We start from the raw sequence: 19,147 nt of genomic DNA on the forward strand, positions 1-19,147 counted from the left end.
GAGATGTAAAGACAGGTCGACGACAGTCGAGCAGTGGATGCGGTGTATCTGGACTTTAGCAAAGCATTTGATAGAGTACCCATGGAATGCTCATTCATAAAGTCAGGAAGTATGGGATTCAGGGAGATTTGGCTATCTGGATTCAGAATTGGCTGGCTGACGGTGGTTGTGGATGAAATGGATTCTGCCAGGAGAACAGTGTTGAATGATGCCCCGCAGGGCTCTGTTCATGGCCTCTGCTCTTTGTAGTATTTTATAAATGACTTGGATGAGGAGGCTGAGGGGTGGGTTATTGAATTTACAGATGACACAAAGATTGGAGGAGACGTCGATAGTATCGAGGGCTACTGCAGGCTGCAGCCTGACGTAGACAGAATGCAGAGCTGGGCTGAGAAATGGCAGATGGAGTTCAACCTGGATAATTGCGAAGTGATGCATTTTGATGGACAAACTCGAATGCTGAATATAGGATGAAAGACAGGATTCTTGGCAGTGTGGAGGAACAGAGGGATCTGGGTATGCAAGTACATAGATCCCTCAAAGTTGCCACCCAAGTGTTGTCAAGAAAGCAAATGGTGTTCTGGCTTTCATTAACAAGGGGATCGGGTTTAAGAGCCACGAGGTTTTTCTGCAGCTCTGGTGAGATCAGACTTGGAATATTGTGTCCAGTTCTGGTAGCCCTACTACAGGAAAGGAACAGAGACTTTGGAGAGGGTTTAAAGAATGTTTCCCAGGATGCTGGCTGGACTGGTGATCCTGCCTTTTGCAGAAAGGTTCAATAAGCTTGAACTTTTCTCTCTGGAGAGAAGCAGGAAAAGAGGAGACCTGATCGAGGTGTACAAGGAAATGAGAGGAACAGATATAGTCAATACTCCGAGACTTTTCCCCAGGGCAGGATTGACTGTTATGAGAAGTCATGATTTGAAGATATTAGGAGGAAGGTATAAAGGAGACGTCAAAGGTCGGTTCTTTACGCAGAGAGTTGTGAATGAATGGAATGCGTTGCCAGCTGTGGTGGTGGAGGCAGAGTCATTGGGGACATTGAAGCGACTGCTGGAAATGCACATGGATAGTAATGAGTTTTGGTTTGCGTCGTTTAAGTTACTATATTTTACATTAGGATTAAATTTCGGCACAACATCGTGAGCCAAAGGGGCTGTTCTGTGCTGTACTTTTCTATGTCCTATATTGAGAGATGACAAATACTGTATAACGACTGTAGACGGATGCCCATGTATATGTGCCTCACAGAACGAATGAATAAGTATATATGTTCGAGTGACTGTGCATGAAAGTTGTGTGGATGTGTGAGTTTGAGCGTATATTCGTGTGAATGTATGCTTGAGGATTTGTGCAAAGTTTTCCATTCAAATATATACGAACTATGGGCAGGGTTTTTGAATGTTTGTGTGAATACATGTGTGCAAGAGTGTGTGAAGGAGATGTTGCATTGTTGAGAGAATATGAAAAAAAAGACAGAGTGTGTGCGAAAGATTGTTAGGGTAACTGCAATTGTCTGTGGGTATAAATATCTGTGACTTTGTATGTATCTGACTTCTCATTATTCTCATGCCTGAAATAAACGTCAATAGGTAATGATCATGATGTTTTCAGCATCTATAGTCTATAATGAAAAATAGAAAACAAATATTTGCAGAAGACTTCATATGGTCCGTCCTCACTTGGTATCAAGAACCTATACCTATACCAACAACGATTAGCAGCTGTGAATCAAGCCAAATTGACTCCAGTAGTTAAAGTTTTGACTGGTCTCACATCGGGTTACAATTCACCATGCACACGAAAGGAGTGAGGAGGAACCAACAACACATACACAGGATATGACAGACTAATTTGAAAGAAAGAATACAGCGTAGAATTCTGGACAATAAGAAAGAGTGCAACACAGTTTAGAGAATTGAGAACCGACGCTAACACTTAGGGCGAACACGAACAGCAGAAAGTAGCGGGAAGTAGATCCTCTCCATCTCCTGAAATATATTCCATATGTTGATCGCCTCCCGATAGAATGAAACTGCCTCAGCCAAACTCGTGATGCCTCTGCTGTCAGTGGGTGAAGAGTAATTCTGAGGAGTTCAGTAAGCACAAGCTGATGCCAGTGAAGCGAAATCCTTATATAGAGCAGAGAGGACAATCCCTGAGAAACAACGTTCTATTTTTTTTCTGAGCTGGTATTAAGTCATCGTGAAAACTTGAGCTCTGTTAATGGAGTTGGGTATTGCTTTTAGTCTCTGGACAAATGATTTCAGTTAACGCCCTTTCAGGTCAAATATTTATCATGGAAACTGAAATCCAGCAATGTAAGTAACGTTTGAGTGTTGTAGCGTGATTGAGTCACTTTTACAACCAACTTGAGATTTGGAGGGGAAGTCTGTCTGTGGTCTACGTGTGTATGTGTGTGTGCAATTCTGTGTTTTGCAGGGTCGTGGGTTCAATCACCATACTGACCATGTGACGCGCTAATGTGGTTTTGCGGGGCTATGTCCGGGATTGTCGTTACTTTTACTTTCACCGTCTGCAAGAACTTGTCACATGATCAGTTGAGATGTGTACTCATTCGAAAGCCGACCATCGCTGTCATGGAACATCAACTCGTTGGTCCCATGCCGGATCTCAGCTCCGTTGCTGTATTTCTGAACAACGTGCTCCACGAAACTGGAAGCCTCACCTGCGCAATAAAACATTTGACAGGGATAGACGCACGACTTGATCTCTGTACCCATGATGACTGGTGGATGTTGTCTGCAGCAAATCAATCAGTCTCAATTGTTTTCACAAACAAATGCAAAACATGAAATATATGCAGCATTAAGCAGGCCTGGCACAGTCTCGGAGGAGGACCAGAGTTCAGGCTTCAATTTAAATCAAAGATTCGTTCATGTTATTTTCCTGGATCTCTGTTAATACTTGTCACACGACTTCCAGAGGGAATTCATTCGCTTGCTCACCTCTCATGCATCGACACTGGAGTTATCATATCACTGGCAATATCATGGAGCCATTAATAAAAGCAAACTACTGCGGATGCTGGAATCTGAAACCAAAAGAGAAAATGCTGGAAAATCTCAGCAGGTCTGGCACCATATGCAAGGAGAGAAAAGAGCTGACGTTTCGAGTCTAACTGACCCTTTGTTAAAGATTTTAAAAAGGGGGAGAATTAGGGAGCTATTTATACCAGGCTGAGAGAGGGTGAGTCAAGGCTCCAGATGCAAAGGTGATAATGACAGTGCATGAAGAGATTAAAGGGAGATTAGGAGTCGCGAATGATCCAGGCTGAAGCCAGTGCTGTGTGACAAAATATGTGGGGGATGGGTGAAGCAGAGACAAAATGGAAAACAGGAGAGAAGGGTAGCAAAGCGGGTAGAGGAGAGGAAAAAGGTATTGAGAGAGTGGGGAGCGAGAGAAAGAGAGACAATCAAGAAATAAGATGTACAGAACAGTGAAATTAAACACAAATAAAAAAGATAAATAAAATAATTGAAATAAAATTACGTGAAGTTGTTTGAATTCAACAACTTCAGACAATTTTATTTCATTTATTTTCTTTATCTGTTTTTATCATTTCACCTGCACTAACATAGAGCCATTAGATATGAACAGCACTGAAAACACAGTCTTCGGTCGAATGCTTCAAATCCCAACAGATATCCTCAACTGATCCAGCCGCGATTGCATGCACTTGTCCCATGTCTCTCTAAACCCTTCCTATTCAAATACACGTCCAGATTCCTTAAATGTATTGGAATTATACCATCCATCACCAGCTCGTCTGGCAACTTATTCCAGAAACGCACCAGCCTCTGGGTGAAGCCGTTGCCGCTCACTGCCTTTCGAATTCTCACCCTCCCACACCAGATTTAGACCCTCTAGTTCTGCACTGCACCACCTGAGCGAAAGGAATTTGTCTATTTACCCGATTCATGCCCCTCATGATTGAGAAACCTCCGTAAGATCAGCTCCCAGCCTCTGAAGCGCCAGGCAAAATCGTGAGAGAGTGTTCAGCCTGTAAACGTTTGCACCTTTTCCATTTTCAAATGTAGGATGTAGCAGGCTGTCTGAAGGCTCCGTAAGATCAGCTCCCAGCCTCTGACGCGCCAGGCAAAATAGTGAGAGAGTGTTCAGCCTGTAAACGTTTGCACCTTTTCCATTTTCAAATGTAGGATGTAGCATGCTGTCTGAAGCAATCATCTTATCAGCTGACCTGTCGCTGACAAACGCTGCAGGAAGGCGTGATAACTTGCTAAATATGCTGACAAACGAAGATTGCATAAGCAACATGAGTCATTGAGCAAAACGTGCAATTGAGTTCTGAGCTGTTGCTGACACCAAAGCAACTGCGTCGTTCGGGAGCAGAAAGAATCCCACTGTTAGATTGCAATTCAAATGCATTTGGCATAAGGTTCGTAGCAGTTTATCAGCAGCACATAACCCTGACTCCAAAGGTCTGTGAGTATCCAGAAGAACAGTGAGCGATCGGTGAAGGTACGTTTCTCCAGACGATATTTGTCAATATGACAATCCGCAGCTGAGCTGGTGGCATTGCGATTAAAATTGCATGCGTCCGGACATTGTGCTTAATTTTGGATATCAGAGCAAATGGTTAACTCGAGTATGGGCGTTCGGAAAAGTAAAAGCTTTTTTTGTTGAAAAGCTTTGCAACGAAAGGAAATAATTCAGAATATGGTGCGATCGAGATGAAGCAAAAAATGAACAGCCGCCGTGGTTGTGAGCACCGGCAATATAGGCATTTCCTTTCGCGGTGGTGGTTGTATTGGGTCCTGTAAGATTGTGGACTTTTCATTTTAATACAGGTTTGAAGCCTGGGGTTAAAGGGAAAAGGGCTTTGAATTTGACACAAACATGTTAATACCCCAAGTCCCCACCCCCAGCAAGTGTCTGAGAGACAAGACATCCCAAAGAGGAAATTGAAACCCTAAATGTCGACCTGTCTCTGAAAGACTTTTTATAATGTCAGAGAAATAATGTGTGAATGTTCACATTGATATTGGGAGTGAGAGAGAGAGACTTGTAAACGTGAGAGAGGCAGCAGAAAGGGAGGGAGAGGCATTTGAGATTGTGAAATAGCAGTTATGTCAGTGCCTGTATTTGCAACAAAGATTGAACTTTTAAACAGCTGCCAACAGAAAAAAATGGAGCTGACCTTGCTGCTGACACGTTGTTGCCTGTGAGATCCTGCTGTGCTCTGACAGCCTGTGGCAATGCGATCGAAGCAACGACTGTTCTGATAAACCCATAGCTTTAAGTCTGCCCGATGGATCTGGGATTGAAATTCCCGAACTTTTTTCACAATTTGATCGCACTTGGGTTTGCTGAGGGATGTTTTGTATGAAGGAATGACCGCTTGCTGTGTAATTTGTTTGAAAATCTCCCCCTGTTTCCAGTTCCAATCATCTCTTTCTCTCCCACTCTCTGCACCCACCCCTTTCAGGAATTGCTGTTTTGAAACTACGACAGGATAAGAAATCCTTCCCTTGGACAAACCTTTCCTCCAGAGGGGATGGGCGGGATCGGCCTGTATGTCCTTGGGAGAGTGGGAGGTGGGGTTTGAAGTGTTCAGCCACAGGTCAGTGGAGTTTTTTGCTGCGTGTGTCCCAGAGATGTTCCCTGAAACAATCTGCAAGACGGTGTCCGTTCTCCGAATGTAGCAGAAACCACTTCGGGTGGAACGGACACAATAGATGAGGTGTTTGGATGCGCAGAAAAATCTCTGCCGGATGTGGAACGATCCTTTGAGGCCTTGGTCGGACGTGAGCGGGGAGATGTGGGCGCAGGTTTTAACCTCTTGCGGCGGCAGGGCAAGGTACCAGGAATGGAGTATGTGTTGGAGGGGAGCGTGAACTTAAAATCAGTGAGTCACGGAGAGAACAGTCTCTACAGACTGCTTCCACATTCTCTCCATGACTTCCTGGTGAGGTCAACGTCCCCACTAACCCCCTCCTCCACTCCTGACACCTTGCCCTGTCACCGAATAAAGTGTAAAACCTGCAGCCACACCTCCCTGTACAAGGCCCCAATGGACCCTTTCCCATCTGGCAGAGATTTTCCTGCACATCCACCCACCTCATCTACTGTCTGTTGCTCTTGCTGGTGTCTCCCCTACATTGTGGACGCAGGACGCTAACTTGAGGAATGTTTCAGTGAACATCACTTGGACACACGCACCAAACAACCCCAACGCCCTGCAGGTGAGCACATCAATTCCCTCTAACACTCTGCCAAAGACATGCAAGTACTCGGCCACCTCCACGACCAAATCCAAGCCACCCGACGTCTGGAGGAAAAAAAAAACAGTTTTAGAAGATACTTTTAGAAAATAATGACAAAAAGTGTTGGCGCAGGCTTGGAGGGTGGAAGTGCAAGTTCCTGTGCTGTGTTGTTCTGTGTTCTCGAATCCAAGGCCTGAGCAATCTGCAGCTCCATGAGTTTGCTCTATAATTTGTCCACAGAGTGAATGTCAATACCCCTTCCACGGTAGGAGAGAGAGGGAGAGCTATTTGAGATTGTGAAACAGCAGTAATGTTAGATTCTGGCATTAGAGCAAATAATTAACACTTGATCAGCATTGCAGAGGAGAAAAGAATCAGATGATGTGGCAACTGCTACATGCTTCCATATGGGATCTTGCTGTGCATCAACTGACACCAGGCTACCTTTAGAGGCAGTGAGTCTTCTCATCAGCTAAAACTTCATAGTGTAAAGGTTTCAAAATTGTCTGGCCTGAAAATTCAGCTTTCACCTGACACGTTTAATGTTTGGATGTTTCTAGGAGATGAAATACCTGGAAATCTTGCTGTGCCATCTATCTGAGCGTTTTTTTCTCCGTCTTTTAATTGACCCTGTCTCTTTTATCCCAGGGAATTATTATTCGCTTGGAACATCCAAAGAGAGAGAGAGAGAGTTTGGGACAAGGTGAACTTTGAACAAGAGCATCCTCCAAGATTGGCACACAGTCCTGAGGCCTATTCCACAGGCCGCACTCTGTGGGACCCCACCTCAGTTGTGTCTCTTTATTCCCCAAAGACTGGTTTAATCTGTTGGACCCTGTTTTTTTAACAGGCCTCTGGTTAACGGGGTCCTGTCAGATTGAGGTCCTATCATTTTAAAACAGGTTTGAAGCCTGGGGTTAAAGTAACCAAGGTTTTCGGATTTGACACAAACTTGTTAACCCCCATGTCCCCACCCGCTGCGGGTGTCTGAGAGACAGAACTTCCCAAAGAGGAAATTAAAACGCTAAATTTCAAACTGACTTTTAAAGACTTTTTCTAAAGTAATGATGTGTGAATGTTCAAATTGACAGGGGAAGTGAGAAAGAGACTTCTGAAAGAGAGAGAGGAAGGAGAAAGAGAGAGAGGGAAGGAGGGAGAGGCATTTGAAATTGTGAAATAATAAATATGTCAGTGCGTGTAGTTGCAACAAATATTGAACTTTTAATCAGCCCCTATCAGAAATATCGAGCTAATCTTGCTGCTGACATGTTGCTGCCTGTGAGATCCTGTTGTGCTCTGATACCGTTTTGATAAACTAAACGTTTTAAGGCTGCCCGATGGTTCTTGGATTGAAATCCCCAAACTCTTCTCCCAATTTGATCATACTTGGGTTTGCTGAGGGGTGTTTTATGTGAAGGAATGACATCTTGCTGTGTAATTTATTTGAAAATCACCCCCCCCCCTTTTCCAGTTCCTATAATCTTTTTCTCTCTCACTCTCTCCACGCACCCCTTGCAGGAATAGCTATTTTGAGACTACGACAGGACAAGAAATTCTTCCCTTTGACAGAAGCTTCCTCGAGAGGGGAGGGGCGGACATCAGCCTGAGGCCCATTCGACAGGTTAAACCCCATGGTGCCGTGTGAGTTGTGTCTATTTGTTAGCCCGAGGTTTAATTTCCTCTGGGATACCCTGGATTTTTAAGGGTCTCTGGTTAACTGAGATTGATTGTGGCTCTGCCATTTTAAAGCAAGTTTTAAGCCTGAGGTTAAAATAACCAGGGCCTTGGGATTTGACACAACCACGTTAAGTGTCTGACACACAGGAGGAAATTAAAACACTGAATGTGAAATTCTCCTCAAAGGCTTGGTGTCATGTCAGAGTAATATGTGATGTGTCGGCAGGGATGGACGAGATACGGATAAAGACAGAGAGGGAGAGGGATAGAGAGAGAGCGAGTTATATCTGGGAGTCACACTGAACCCAGGAAAATCCCAAGAGGGAACCTGAGCAAATATCCCCCCGGTCCGGCCAGTTTTGTGTTTGGTGTAGATTTAGGGACAGAGAATCTTCGAGGCTCCTGAGGGGTCAATGTTTAATATTTTCAAACTGCACTGATATACATTACAAAGTTTTAAAAAGCCTTAAAAGCAAACAGGGAATGATCAAACTTTCCTGTGCTAGAATTAACATGACAATGTTGAGGGAGATCCAACGAAGTTCATGTCCTGACACTGACATCTCAATGGGACAGACAGCTTTCTGGGAGGGGACTGAGAGACATTGCAATGTATCCTGCTCACTGGTGTGGAGACAGTGAACCCCTCAAGGAGAATAAATCTTCAGTAGAATATGACAACGTAATTCTCAACGCATGTAATTTCTCTCTCTGTCGTAAGAGACAGCAGCTCCCTCTGGTTGAGATTGTCTGTGTGGGGGGAGACAGAGAGAGAGATACAGACAGAGCTAAATGGAAGTATACGTGCGTTGAGAGAGAGAGGGTTAAACGCACCAAATAGAGACACAGAGTCACGGAGCCGTTCAGTACAGAAACAGACCCTTCAGTCCCACTCGTCTATTAAGACCAAATATCATCAATTAATCCAGTTCCATTTGCTCACATTTCGCGAATTTGCTCCCAAACTCTTCCTATTGAAATACCCATCCAGGTGTCTTTTAAGTGTTACAGTACACACATCCACCACTCTCTCTGGCAGCGCATTTCAGACACACACCACCATCTTCGTGAATAGTTTGCCCCTTAAATCTCTTCCAATTCTTTCCCCTCTCCTTAAACCTATACCCTCCAGTTCTGGGATCACCTGCACAGGGGAAAAGTCTTTACTTCTTCATCCTATCCATGCCCCTCATAATTTTATAAATTTCTGTAAGGTCACCCCTCAGCCTCCGATGCTCCAGGGGAAATAGCCAAACTCGATTCAGCTTCTATCGATAGCTGAAACTCTCCAACACTGGCAACATATTTATAAATCTTGTCAGAACCCTTTCAAATCTCACAGCATCATTCCTACAGCAGGAAGACCAGAAGTGAAAACAGCATTCTAAACGTGGCCAAACCCATGTCCTGTGCAGCCAAAACATGACCTTCTGATCAATACAGGAAAGTATACCAAATGCCTTCTTCACTATCCTTCCTCCCTGCAATTCCATTATCAAGGACTATGAACCTGTACTCCAAAGTCTCTTTTTACAGCAATATCCACGGGACCATTCCATAAAGCGTACAAGTCCTGCCCTAATTTGCCTTCCCAAAATGCAGCACTTTACATTTATCTAAATTAAAATCCGTCTGCCACTCCTCAGTCCAGTGGCCTATCTGATCAAGATCCTGTTGTACTCTGAGGTTAGCTTCTTCGCTGTCGACTGCACCTCCAACTTTATTACCATCTTCCAGTTAAGAACTATGCCTCTTATATACACATCCAAGTCATTTATGTAACTGACAGAACACAGTGGACCCAGCACCGATCCTTGTGCGAAACCGCTGGTCATGGGCCTCCAGTCTGAAAAATAACCATCCACCCTCTTTGAGCCAATTCTACAGGAAATGGCTAGTCCTCCCGATATTCCACATGATCTTAATTTGCTAAACAGTTTACCATGAGGAACATTGTCAAGTGCCTCACTGAAGTCCATATAGATTACGTCCACTGCTCTGCTTTCATAGATTCATAGAGATGTACAGCATGGAAACAGACTTTTCGGTCCAACCCATCCCTGCCGATCAGATATCCCAACCCAATCTAGTCCCCCCTGCCAGCACCCGGCCCATATCCCTCCAAACCCCCACTCCTATTCATGTACCCATACAGATGCCTTTTAAATGCTGTAATTTTAACAGCATCCACCACTTACTCTGGCCGCTCATTCCATACACACACCACCCTCTGTGAGAAAACGTTGCCCCTTCGGTCACTTTTATATCTTTCACCTCTCACCCTAAACCTTTCCCCTCTAGTTCTGGGCTCCCCCACACAAAGGAAAATACCTTGTCTATTTCTCCTATCCATTCTCCTCATGATTTTATAAAATTCTACGCGGTCACCCCTCAGCCTCTGACACTCCAGGGAAAACAGCCCCAGCCTATTCAGCCTCTCCCTGTCGCTCAAATCTTCCAACCCTGGCAACATCCTTGTAAAACGTTTCTGATCCCTTTCAGGTTTCTGAACATCCTTCCAATAGAAGGGAGACCAGAATTGCACAAAGTATTCCAAGAGTGGCCTAACCAATGTCCTGTACAGCTGCAATATGATCCCCCACTCCTATACTTAATACTCTGTCCAATGAAGGAAAGCAGACCAAACGCCTTCTCATCAATTCTCTTCAAAACATCAACTCAGTCAGACACGAAATCGCATGCACAAAGCCATATTGTCTGTCCAGAATCGGTTGTCGTCCTGTCTCGCCAATGTGCAGTAGACACCACCAAGAGCAAAAGACACAGCAGATGAGGTGTTTAGATGCACAAAACAATCGTTGCCAGATGTGGAAGGATCCTTTGGGGCCTTGGACAGGGGTGAGCGGGAAGGTGTGGGTGCAAGTTTTACACTTCATGCGGTGGCAGATGAAGGTGCAGGGATTGACGGGTCGGTTGGTGTGGGGGCGTGGACCTCACCAGGGAGTCACGGAGTGAATGTGGAAGCAGTCCACAGAGAGTATTCCAAAAGTAATTGCCTGGTTAGTTCCACACACCTCACCAACCCAACTTCCACTTCGACATCTTCACTTATCGCTGCAAGCTGTGTAAAACCTGCATCCACACCTCCCCCCTTACCTCTGACAAAGGCCCCAAAGGATCCTTCCACATCTGGCAGAGATATTTATGTGCATCCGAACAACTCATCTATTGTGTCCGTTGCACCCGAAGTGGTCTCTTCTACATTTGGGGACAGGACACCGTCTTATGGATTGTTTCAGGAAACATCTCTGGGACACAGGCACCAAACAAACCCGACTACCCTGTGGCTGAACACTTCAACTCCCACTCTGACAGTCCCAAGGGCATGCAAGGGCTGGGACGCCACCACTACCAAATCCAAGCCACACAATGCCTGGAGGAGGAACGCCTCATCTTCCACCTTGGGACCCTCCGACCACGCGAAATTAACATCGACTTCACCAGTTTCCTCATCTCCCCCATCCGCACTTCATCCCAGAACCAAACCTCCAACTCAGCAACGGCCACTTGACGTGTCCTAACTGTCCATCTTCCTTCCCAACAATCCGCTCTGCACTCCCCTCCGACCTATCACCCTCTCCCCACCTGCATTTACCCATCACCTTCCCAGCTACCTTCCCCAGCCCCACCACCAACCCCCCCAGTTTATCTTTCAGTTCCCTTTCCCCCGCCCACATTCCTGATGATGGACTGTTGGCCGAAATGCTAAGTTTCCTGCTTCTCGGATGTTGCCTGACCTGCTGTGCTTTTCCAGAGCCACACTTTTCCACTCTGATTGCCAGCATCCACAGCCCTCACTTGCTCCTTCACTGTCTTTTAGCTGCGGCATTTGTGGGGCCTCCCTTTATCTTACTCCTGTTCCAGACTACTGCCCCGAGCTTGCATATTGCCTTGTCTGTCTCAGCCAGAGAGCTCACTGACTCTTAGTTTAAATGTGAATTCCCCATCTCATGTCCCAATTTCAGAGGGTTTTAGTCCAGGGTGTCTAATGGAATGTTTACTCCACCTTACACCTACCCGCCCTGTATTCCACCTTACTTCTGTACTCTGATTATCTCATTTTTGACGGCTTCCCATTTTTTAGCTGTTCCTTTACCTGCGAGTATCTGCTGCCAATCAGCTATTAAATGTTCTTGGCAAGTACCATCAAAATTTGCCTTCCTCCAATTTAGTACAACTTGCAAAACAATCTCATGGCCAAATGAACCACAGCATATTCACCCATCTCTTAGGTCAACAGTGGTAAATGCAAAGTGCAAATACAATTTGATTCCATTTGCATGTCCTTTGCTTCGGACCTATTTGATGACTACATTCTCGTGGCTGGTTCCAGACGCTCCTCTTGGCGAGACATTTATTCAGCATCCAACAATTCAATGTGAGTATGTTTAATTAAATAAACTCTGCTCTTTTTTTAAATGAGGTAAACAGGGTTTTGTGTCCAATGCTACTGTCAGAAGCGAGTACTTCATCTGAAGAAATACTTTTATGTTGATCTCTCCACTGGAAGCATATCCTTCCCTCATAAGATCAGCGATAATGTCCACTTTACTCAAAGACACAACCCAGCTGACGTTGTTCCCTGCCCAGCACCACAGCAGCAGCTGGCCCGGGAATCTAATTCCTTTCTCCTGTGTGAAGCTGTTTCAGTGTCAACTGTTGCTGCAGATACCAAATAATCTCACTCTGTCTATCCCTCTCTCTCTACACACACATGTACATCAATATGTCTGTCCCTCTCTCTCCCACCCCCACCCCGGCTCACACCCCCACTACAGACAATCTCTACCAGACAGAGAGAGCTGCTCTCTCTCTCGACAGAGAGAGAAATAACATGAGAATTAATTTGACATATTCTTCTGCAGATTTATTCTCGATGAGGGGTTTACTGTCTCCACCCCAGAGTGTCAGACACATTGCAATGTCTCTCAATCCCCTCCCAGGGAGCTGCCTGTTCTGTTGAGATGTTAATGTCAGGATTAAACTTCGAAGGATCTCCGTGAACATTGTCATGTTAACTCTAGCACAGGAAAGCTTGATCATTCCTTCTTTCCTTTTAAACATTTAAACATTTTTATGCTTTCTAATGGTTAGCTGTGCAGTTTGAAAACAGTAAACAATGACACCTCAGTAGCCTCGTAGAACTGGTCAGACCGTGGGGATATTTGCTGAGGTTCCCTCTTGGGATTTTCCTGATGTCAGTGTGACTGCCAACTATAACTCTCTCTCTCTACCCCTCTCTCTCTCTGTCTTTATCCTGTCTCGTCCATCCTGCCCACACACCACACATTACTCTGACATTATACCAAGTTTTTAAGGAGAGTTTCACATTCAGGGTTTTAATTTCCTCTTTTTGGAGTTCTGTGTGTCAGATATTTAACATGCTTGTGTCAAATCCCAAGGCCCTGTTTATTTTCACCACAGGCTTCAAACTTGCATTAAAATGACAGAGCCACAATCAATCTCAGTTAACCAGAGACCTTTAAAAATCGAGAGCATCCCAGAGGAAATCAAACCTCAGGCTAACAAATAGACACAACTTACAAGGACCCCATGGGGTGCGGCCTGTCGAATAGGCCTCAGGCTGATGTCCGACATTCACTTCTGGAGGAAGCTTCTATCCAAGGGAAGGATTTCTAGTCCTGTCATAGTTTCAAAATAGGAATTCCTGCAAAGGTTGGGTGGAGAGAGAGGGAGAGAAAAAGGTTATTGGAACTGGAAAGGCGGCTTGGTTTTCAAACAAATTACACAGCAAGAGGTTATTCCTTCACACAAAACATTCCTCAGCAAACCCAAGCACGATCAAATTGGGAAAAAAGTTCAGTGATTTCAATTACAGACCACCGGGCAGCATTAAAGCTATTGGTTTATTGAAACGCTCGTTGCTTCGATGGCATTGCCGCAGGCTGTCAGAGCACAGCAAGATCTCACAGGCAGAAACCTGTCAGCAGCAAGATCAGCTCGATATTTCTGATGGGGGCTGCTTAAATGTTCAATATTTGTTGCAACTACAGGCACTGACAAAACTGCGACTTCACAATCTCAAATGTCTCTCCCTCACACCCACCTTCTCTGTCTTTCTCCTGCCTCTCTCCCATTTACAAGTCTCTCTCTCACTCTCAATGTGAAGATTCACGCATTCTTACTCTGACATTTTAACAAGTCTTTAAGAGACAGTATGACATTTAGGATTTTACATTCCTCTTTGGGAAGTTCTGTCAGTCAGACACTCGCTGTGGGTGGGGACGTGGGGGTTAAAAGCTTTGTGTCAAATCTGAAGACCTTGGTTACTTTAACCCCAGGCTTCAAACCTGTTTTAAAATGACAGGCCCATAATCTGACAGGACCCGGTTAACCAGAGGACTGTTAAAAAAACTAGGGTCCAACAGATGAAACCAGTCTTTGGGAAAATAAAGGGACACAACTGAAGTGGGGTCCCACGGAGTGCGGCCTGTGGAATAGGCCTCAGGATTGTGTTCTCCTCTTGGAGGATGCTCTTTTCAAAGTTCACCTTGCCCAAACTCTCTCACTCTCTCTTTGGATTTTCCAAGCGAATAATACTTCCCTGGGATAAAAGAAACGGGATCAATTAAAATACAGGGATTTCTTTTTTAGACATGGCACAGCCAAGATCCCAGGGATTGTCTCTCTCACTAACATCAAACATTAAACATGTCAGCCGGAAGTTGATTTTCAGGCCAGACGTTTTTGAAACCTTTCCAAAACGAGGAGTTGGCTGATGAGAAATCTCACTGCGTGCAAAGATGGCATGATGACAATTGATGCACAGCAAGATCCCATATTGAGCAATGTAGCAGTAGCTAAATCATGATTCCTTTCTACTCTGCAATGCTGGTCAAGTGTTGATTATTTGCTGTAATGCCAGAAACTAAAATTACTGCTGTTTCACAATCTCAAATAGCTCTCATGGAGCTGCAGCTTGCTCAGGTCTTAGATCGTAGAACACAGAGAAGAAGAGAACTAAGAACAACGCAGCACAGCGACAGGCCCTTCGGCCCTCCAAGCCTGTGACAAGTCATTTTGTCCTTACTTCCTCCAACTATCTTCACTTACAGGATTCCTATTCCTCTCTTCCCTTCCTATTCATGTATTCGTCCAGGTGTTTCTTGAAAGCTGCTGTCGTGTCTGTTTCCACCACTTCCTCTGGCAGCACATTGCAGGCACTTAGCAGCCTTTCTGTGAAAAACTTGTCACTCACAGCTCTTTTAAATTTCTCCCTTCCTCCGTCCATCGCACCTTGGACCTATGGCCCCTGTACCCCTTCAACCCTGGGAAAAAAGCCTCATACTGTCCACTCTGTCCACGGCAGTAACAATCTTATAAACCTCGATCAGCACCCTCATCCTCCTGCATTCTATTGAGAACAGCCCCAGTCTATCCAACCTTTCTTCACAGCTAAATTTCCCAATACAAGACAACATCCGGGTAAACATTTTCTGTACCCTCTCCAAAGCATCCCCATCCTTCTGGTGACCAGAACTTCACACAGTATCTCAAGTGTGGCCTCGTTAAAGTTCTATGATGCTCCAGCGGTAACTCATCTATCCATATCCTCAATGCCCCTTCCAGAGAAGGCAAGCATTCCATAGGACTTTTTCACTCCCTTAAAAGCCTGAGCTGCCACCTTCAATGATCTGTAAACCTGCACATCCACAGCGCTCTGCATGTTAATACTCCTAAGGGTTCTACCATTCACTATTAAATCTACACTTGACCTTTGAAAATGGATCATCTCCCTTTTGTTGGGCGGCACGATGGCACAGTGGTTAGCACTGCTGCCTCACAGCGCCAGAGACTTGGGTTCAATTCCCGCCTCAGGCGACTGACTGTGTGGAGTTTGCACATTCTCTCCGTGCTAAATTGCCCGTAGTGTTAGCTAAGGGGTAAATGTAGGGGTATTGGTGGGTTGCGCTTCGGCGGGGCGGTGTGGACTTGTTGAGCCAAATGGCCTGTTTCCACACTGTAAGTAATTTGAACTCCAACTGCTGTATCCTCTGACAATATTCCTCACTATCTGCAATTCCACCAATATTTGTATAATATGCAAACCTATTAAATAACCAACCATTTCTTCCTCGAAATCGACCATAAACAGCAGAGCTCCCAGCACTGATCCCTGCAGAACACCAATAATCGCAAGTCTCCATTTCTTAAACCATTCATTCACTGCACCCTCTGTCTTCCTAATACTCCAGTTCTGTATACATCTTGCCATCTCATCCCTGATCGCAAGCTTTTGTTCCAGTCTGTCATGAGGTGGACTGAAGTCAATATCGTCCACTTTTGTCTCACTAACCATTTTTGTCATGTCCTCAATAAACTGAATTCATCAGCCTGGGCCAGGAGAAGGCTTTTGACAGAATATCACACACACCTCCATATGGGACCTACTCTCCAAAACTGGCTTTGGGGAGGGAGTCTGCAATTGGATCCGACTGCACCACAACAACATCGTTCGCGCAGTCTCAATAAACGGGTGGGATCTGGAAGCGTCCCCGTCAGATCCAGGATTAGGCAGGGCTGCCCACTTTCACCGGCCTTGTTTGTGTGTTGTATGGAGCCCTTTGCTGAGTCCATCAGGATGGATGTGACCCTGACAAGGGAGACTATTCCAGGCAGTATACGCCTGCAGGTCAACGCCTCCCTGTACACGGATTTTGACGCCGTTTTCTGCTGGGACCCGCTGTCAGTGCACAGACTCATGACCATCTGGGATCAGTTCCCACTGGCTTTGGGAACCAAGGGAAATTGAGGCAAGAGTGAGGCCATGTTCTGTGGGAACTAGGCTGACTGATCCTTCATTCGCTAAACTATCAGGACAGATTACCTGAAGGTGCTGGGAAAATAGCTCAGAGGGGTTGGGGTGTGCATAAAATCTAGGGAGGAGTGCACGGCCAAAGTGAAGCAGACACTGGTCTTTTAGGAGTACCACTCCCGCCCCATTTATGGGTAAAAACCTGGTTACCAGGTGTGATGCACTCTCTGTTCTTGGACATGGCGCTGATCTGGCCAATCCCCAAAACTGCACTGTTTCAGTCACCCGAGGCAACATCCACTTCATCTGGCAGCCTAAGATAGCCTGTGTCTGCAGGGAGTCCAAGTACAAAACCGTAGGTAAGGGGGGGATGAACATACACAACACCGCCCTCACCCTGATGGCCCCACTTTGTGTGCGGCTGCATCAAGCTGTGTGCACACAAATACCAAGTGTCTCTCCGTAGTGATGGTTCTACCTGTCCCCGATTCTGGGAAGGATGGGATTGGCCTCGTAGCCTTGCAACGCTCCAAATAGAGTCACAGAGTCATGGAGCTGTTCAGTGCATAAACAGACCCTTCTGTCCAACTCACCATTAAGACCAAGTATCCTCAATTAATATAGTCCCATTTGCTTGCATTTCACCCATATCCCCCCTAACTCGAGGGAAGCTTCTTCGCTATCCACTGCACCTCCAATTTTAGTGAAATCTGCAACTAAGGTACTGTGCCTCCTATGTTCACATCCAAATAATTTGTGTAACTGAGAAAACACAGTGGACCCAGCACCGATCCTTGTGGGACACCGCTGTTTATAAGCCTCCAGAACGATCCACTAACACTCACTAAAGAGAGAGTCGGGGGGTGAGGGTCAGGAAAAGAGAAACAGAGACAGGAACAGAGAGACAGATACAATGCCACACAAAGGTGGCGGTAACAGTGTCTTAAACTCGAGAGCCCCTGGTTTCTAACTGCAGGATAAGTTCTTATTATTATTCCAACGGTAGTCCTCTTGTTGGGGGTGGAGTGGGGTGGAGTGGTTCGAATTGGGGAAAGTGTTCAGGAGCGTGTGAGGGCGGCTGCGTGTGAATTGGTGCAGATTCAAGTTTTGGGTTTTCGGAAGTAGTCACAACGTGGCGATGGCACAATGGATGGGGCAGGCGCCAAGCGAATGTAGTATGCGAACATACCCACCATCGCCCTCAACATGATGTTCCCCCCCCCCCCCCTTTATGTGGGGTTGCATCAAGCTGTGCATAGACCCTCGGTACACAAACACCAAGTGTCACTCTGTACTGAGACTCTACCAGTTCCCGGTGTTGTGAAGGATGGGACTGGCCTCGTTGCCATGCAACGCTCCAAGTAGAATCAATGAGTCATGGAGCTGATCAGTACCCTTCGGTCCCACTCGTCTATTAAGACCAAATATCCTCAATTAATCCAGTTCCATTTGCTCGCATTTCGTCCATCTCCTTCCAAACGCTTCCTATTGAAATATCCATCCTGGTGCCTTTTAAATGTAACAGTAGACACATCCACCACTTCCTCTGGCAGCGCGTTTCATACACACACCACGATCTGCATGAACAGTTTCCCCCTTAGATCTCTCCCTAATCTTTTCCCTCTCCTTAAACCTATGCCCTCCAGTTCTGGAATCCCCCACACAGGGGAAAAGTCTATAGCTCTTCACCCTCTCCGTGCCTCTCTTAATTTTAAAACTTTCTACAACGTCACTCCTCAGCCTCCGATGCTCCAGGGGAAACAGCCCCAGTCGATTCAGTCTTTCCCAACAGCTCAAACCCTCCAACACTGGCAACATCCTCATAAATCTTTTCAGAACACTTTCAAATTTCACAGCATCGTTCCTTCATCAGGAAGACCAGGAGTGAACACAACATTCAAAACGTGGCCTAACCAATGTCCTGTGCAGCCAAAACATGACCTTCCAACTCCGATACTCAATGTTCTGACCAACACAGGAAAGTATACCAAATGCCTTCTTCACTATCCTGTCTACCTGCAACTCCACTATCAAGGAACTATGAACCTGCACTCCAAAGTCCCTTTGTTCAGCAACACTCCACAGGACCATTCCATAAAGTGTACAAGTCCTGCCCTAATTTGCCTTCCCAAAATGCAGCACTTCACATTTATCTAAATTACAATCCATCTGCCACTCCTCAGCCCAGAGGCCCATCTGATCAAGATCCTGTTGTACTCTGAGGTAAGCATCTTCGCTGTCGACTGCACCTCCAACTTTAACCATCTTCCAGTTCGGAACTATGCTTCTTATCTTCGCATCCAAGTCATTTATGTAACTGATTGAATACTGTGGACCCAGCACCGATCCTTGTGCGACACCACTAGTCATAGGCCTCCACACAGAAAAATAACCATCCACCAACACCCTCTGTCTCCTCCCTTTG

The 19,147-nt window shown here is 45.6% G+C and overlaps 1 long non-coding RNA gene across 1 annotated transcript in view; it reads left to right on the plus strand.

Annotated features, from left to right (window-relative positions):
- Positions 1-4,372: 4,372 nt before the first annotated feature.
- Positions 4,373-19,147, plus strand: part of LOC148134813 (uncharacterized) — a 30,691-nt gene continuing 15,916 nt past the window's right edge. Inside the window, exon 1 of the long non-coding RNA XR_015755614.1 lies at positions 4,373-4,503. This is a non-coding gene — a long non-coding RNA (uncharacterized LOC148134813). The remainder of the gene's footprint in view (positions 4,504-19,147) is intronic.

The sequence above is a fragment of the Chiloscyllium plagiosum genome, unplaced genomic scaffold (assembly GCF_037043375.1).
Source record: "Chiloscyllium plagiosum isolate Xiang-an unplaced genomic scaffold, Cpla_swu_hap1 HiC_scaffold_52, whole genome shotgun sequence".
NCBI classification, from domain to species: Eukaryota; Metazoa; Chordata; class Chondrichthyes; order Orectolobiformes; family Hemiscylliidae; genus Chiloscyllium; species Chiloscyllium plagiosum.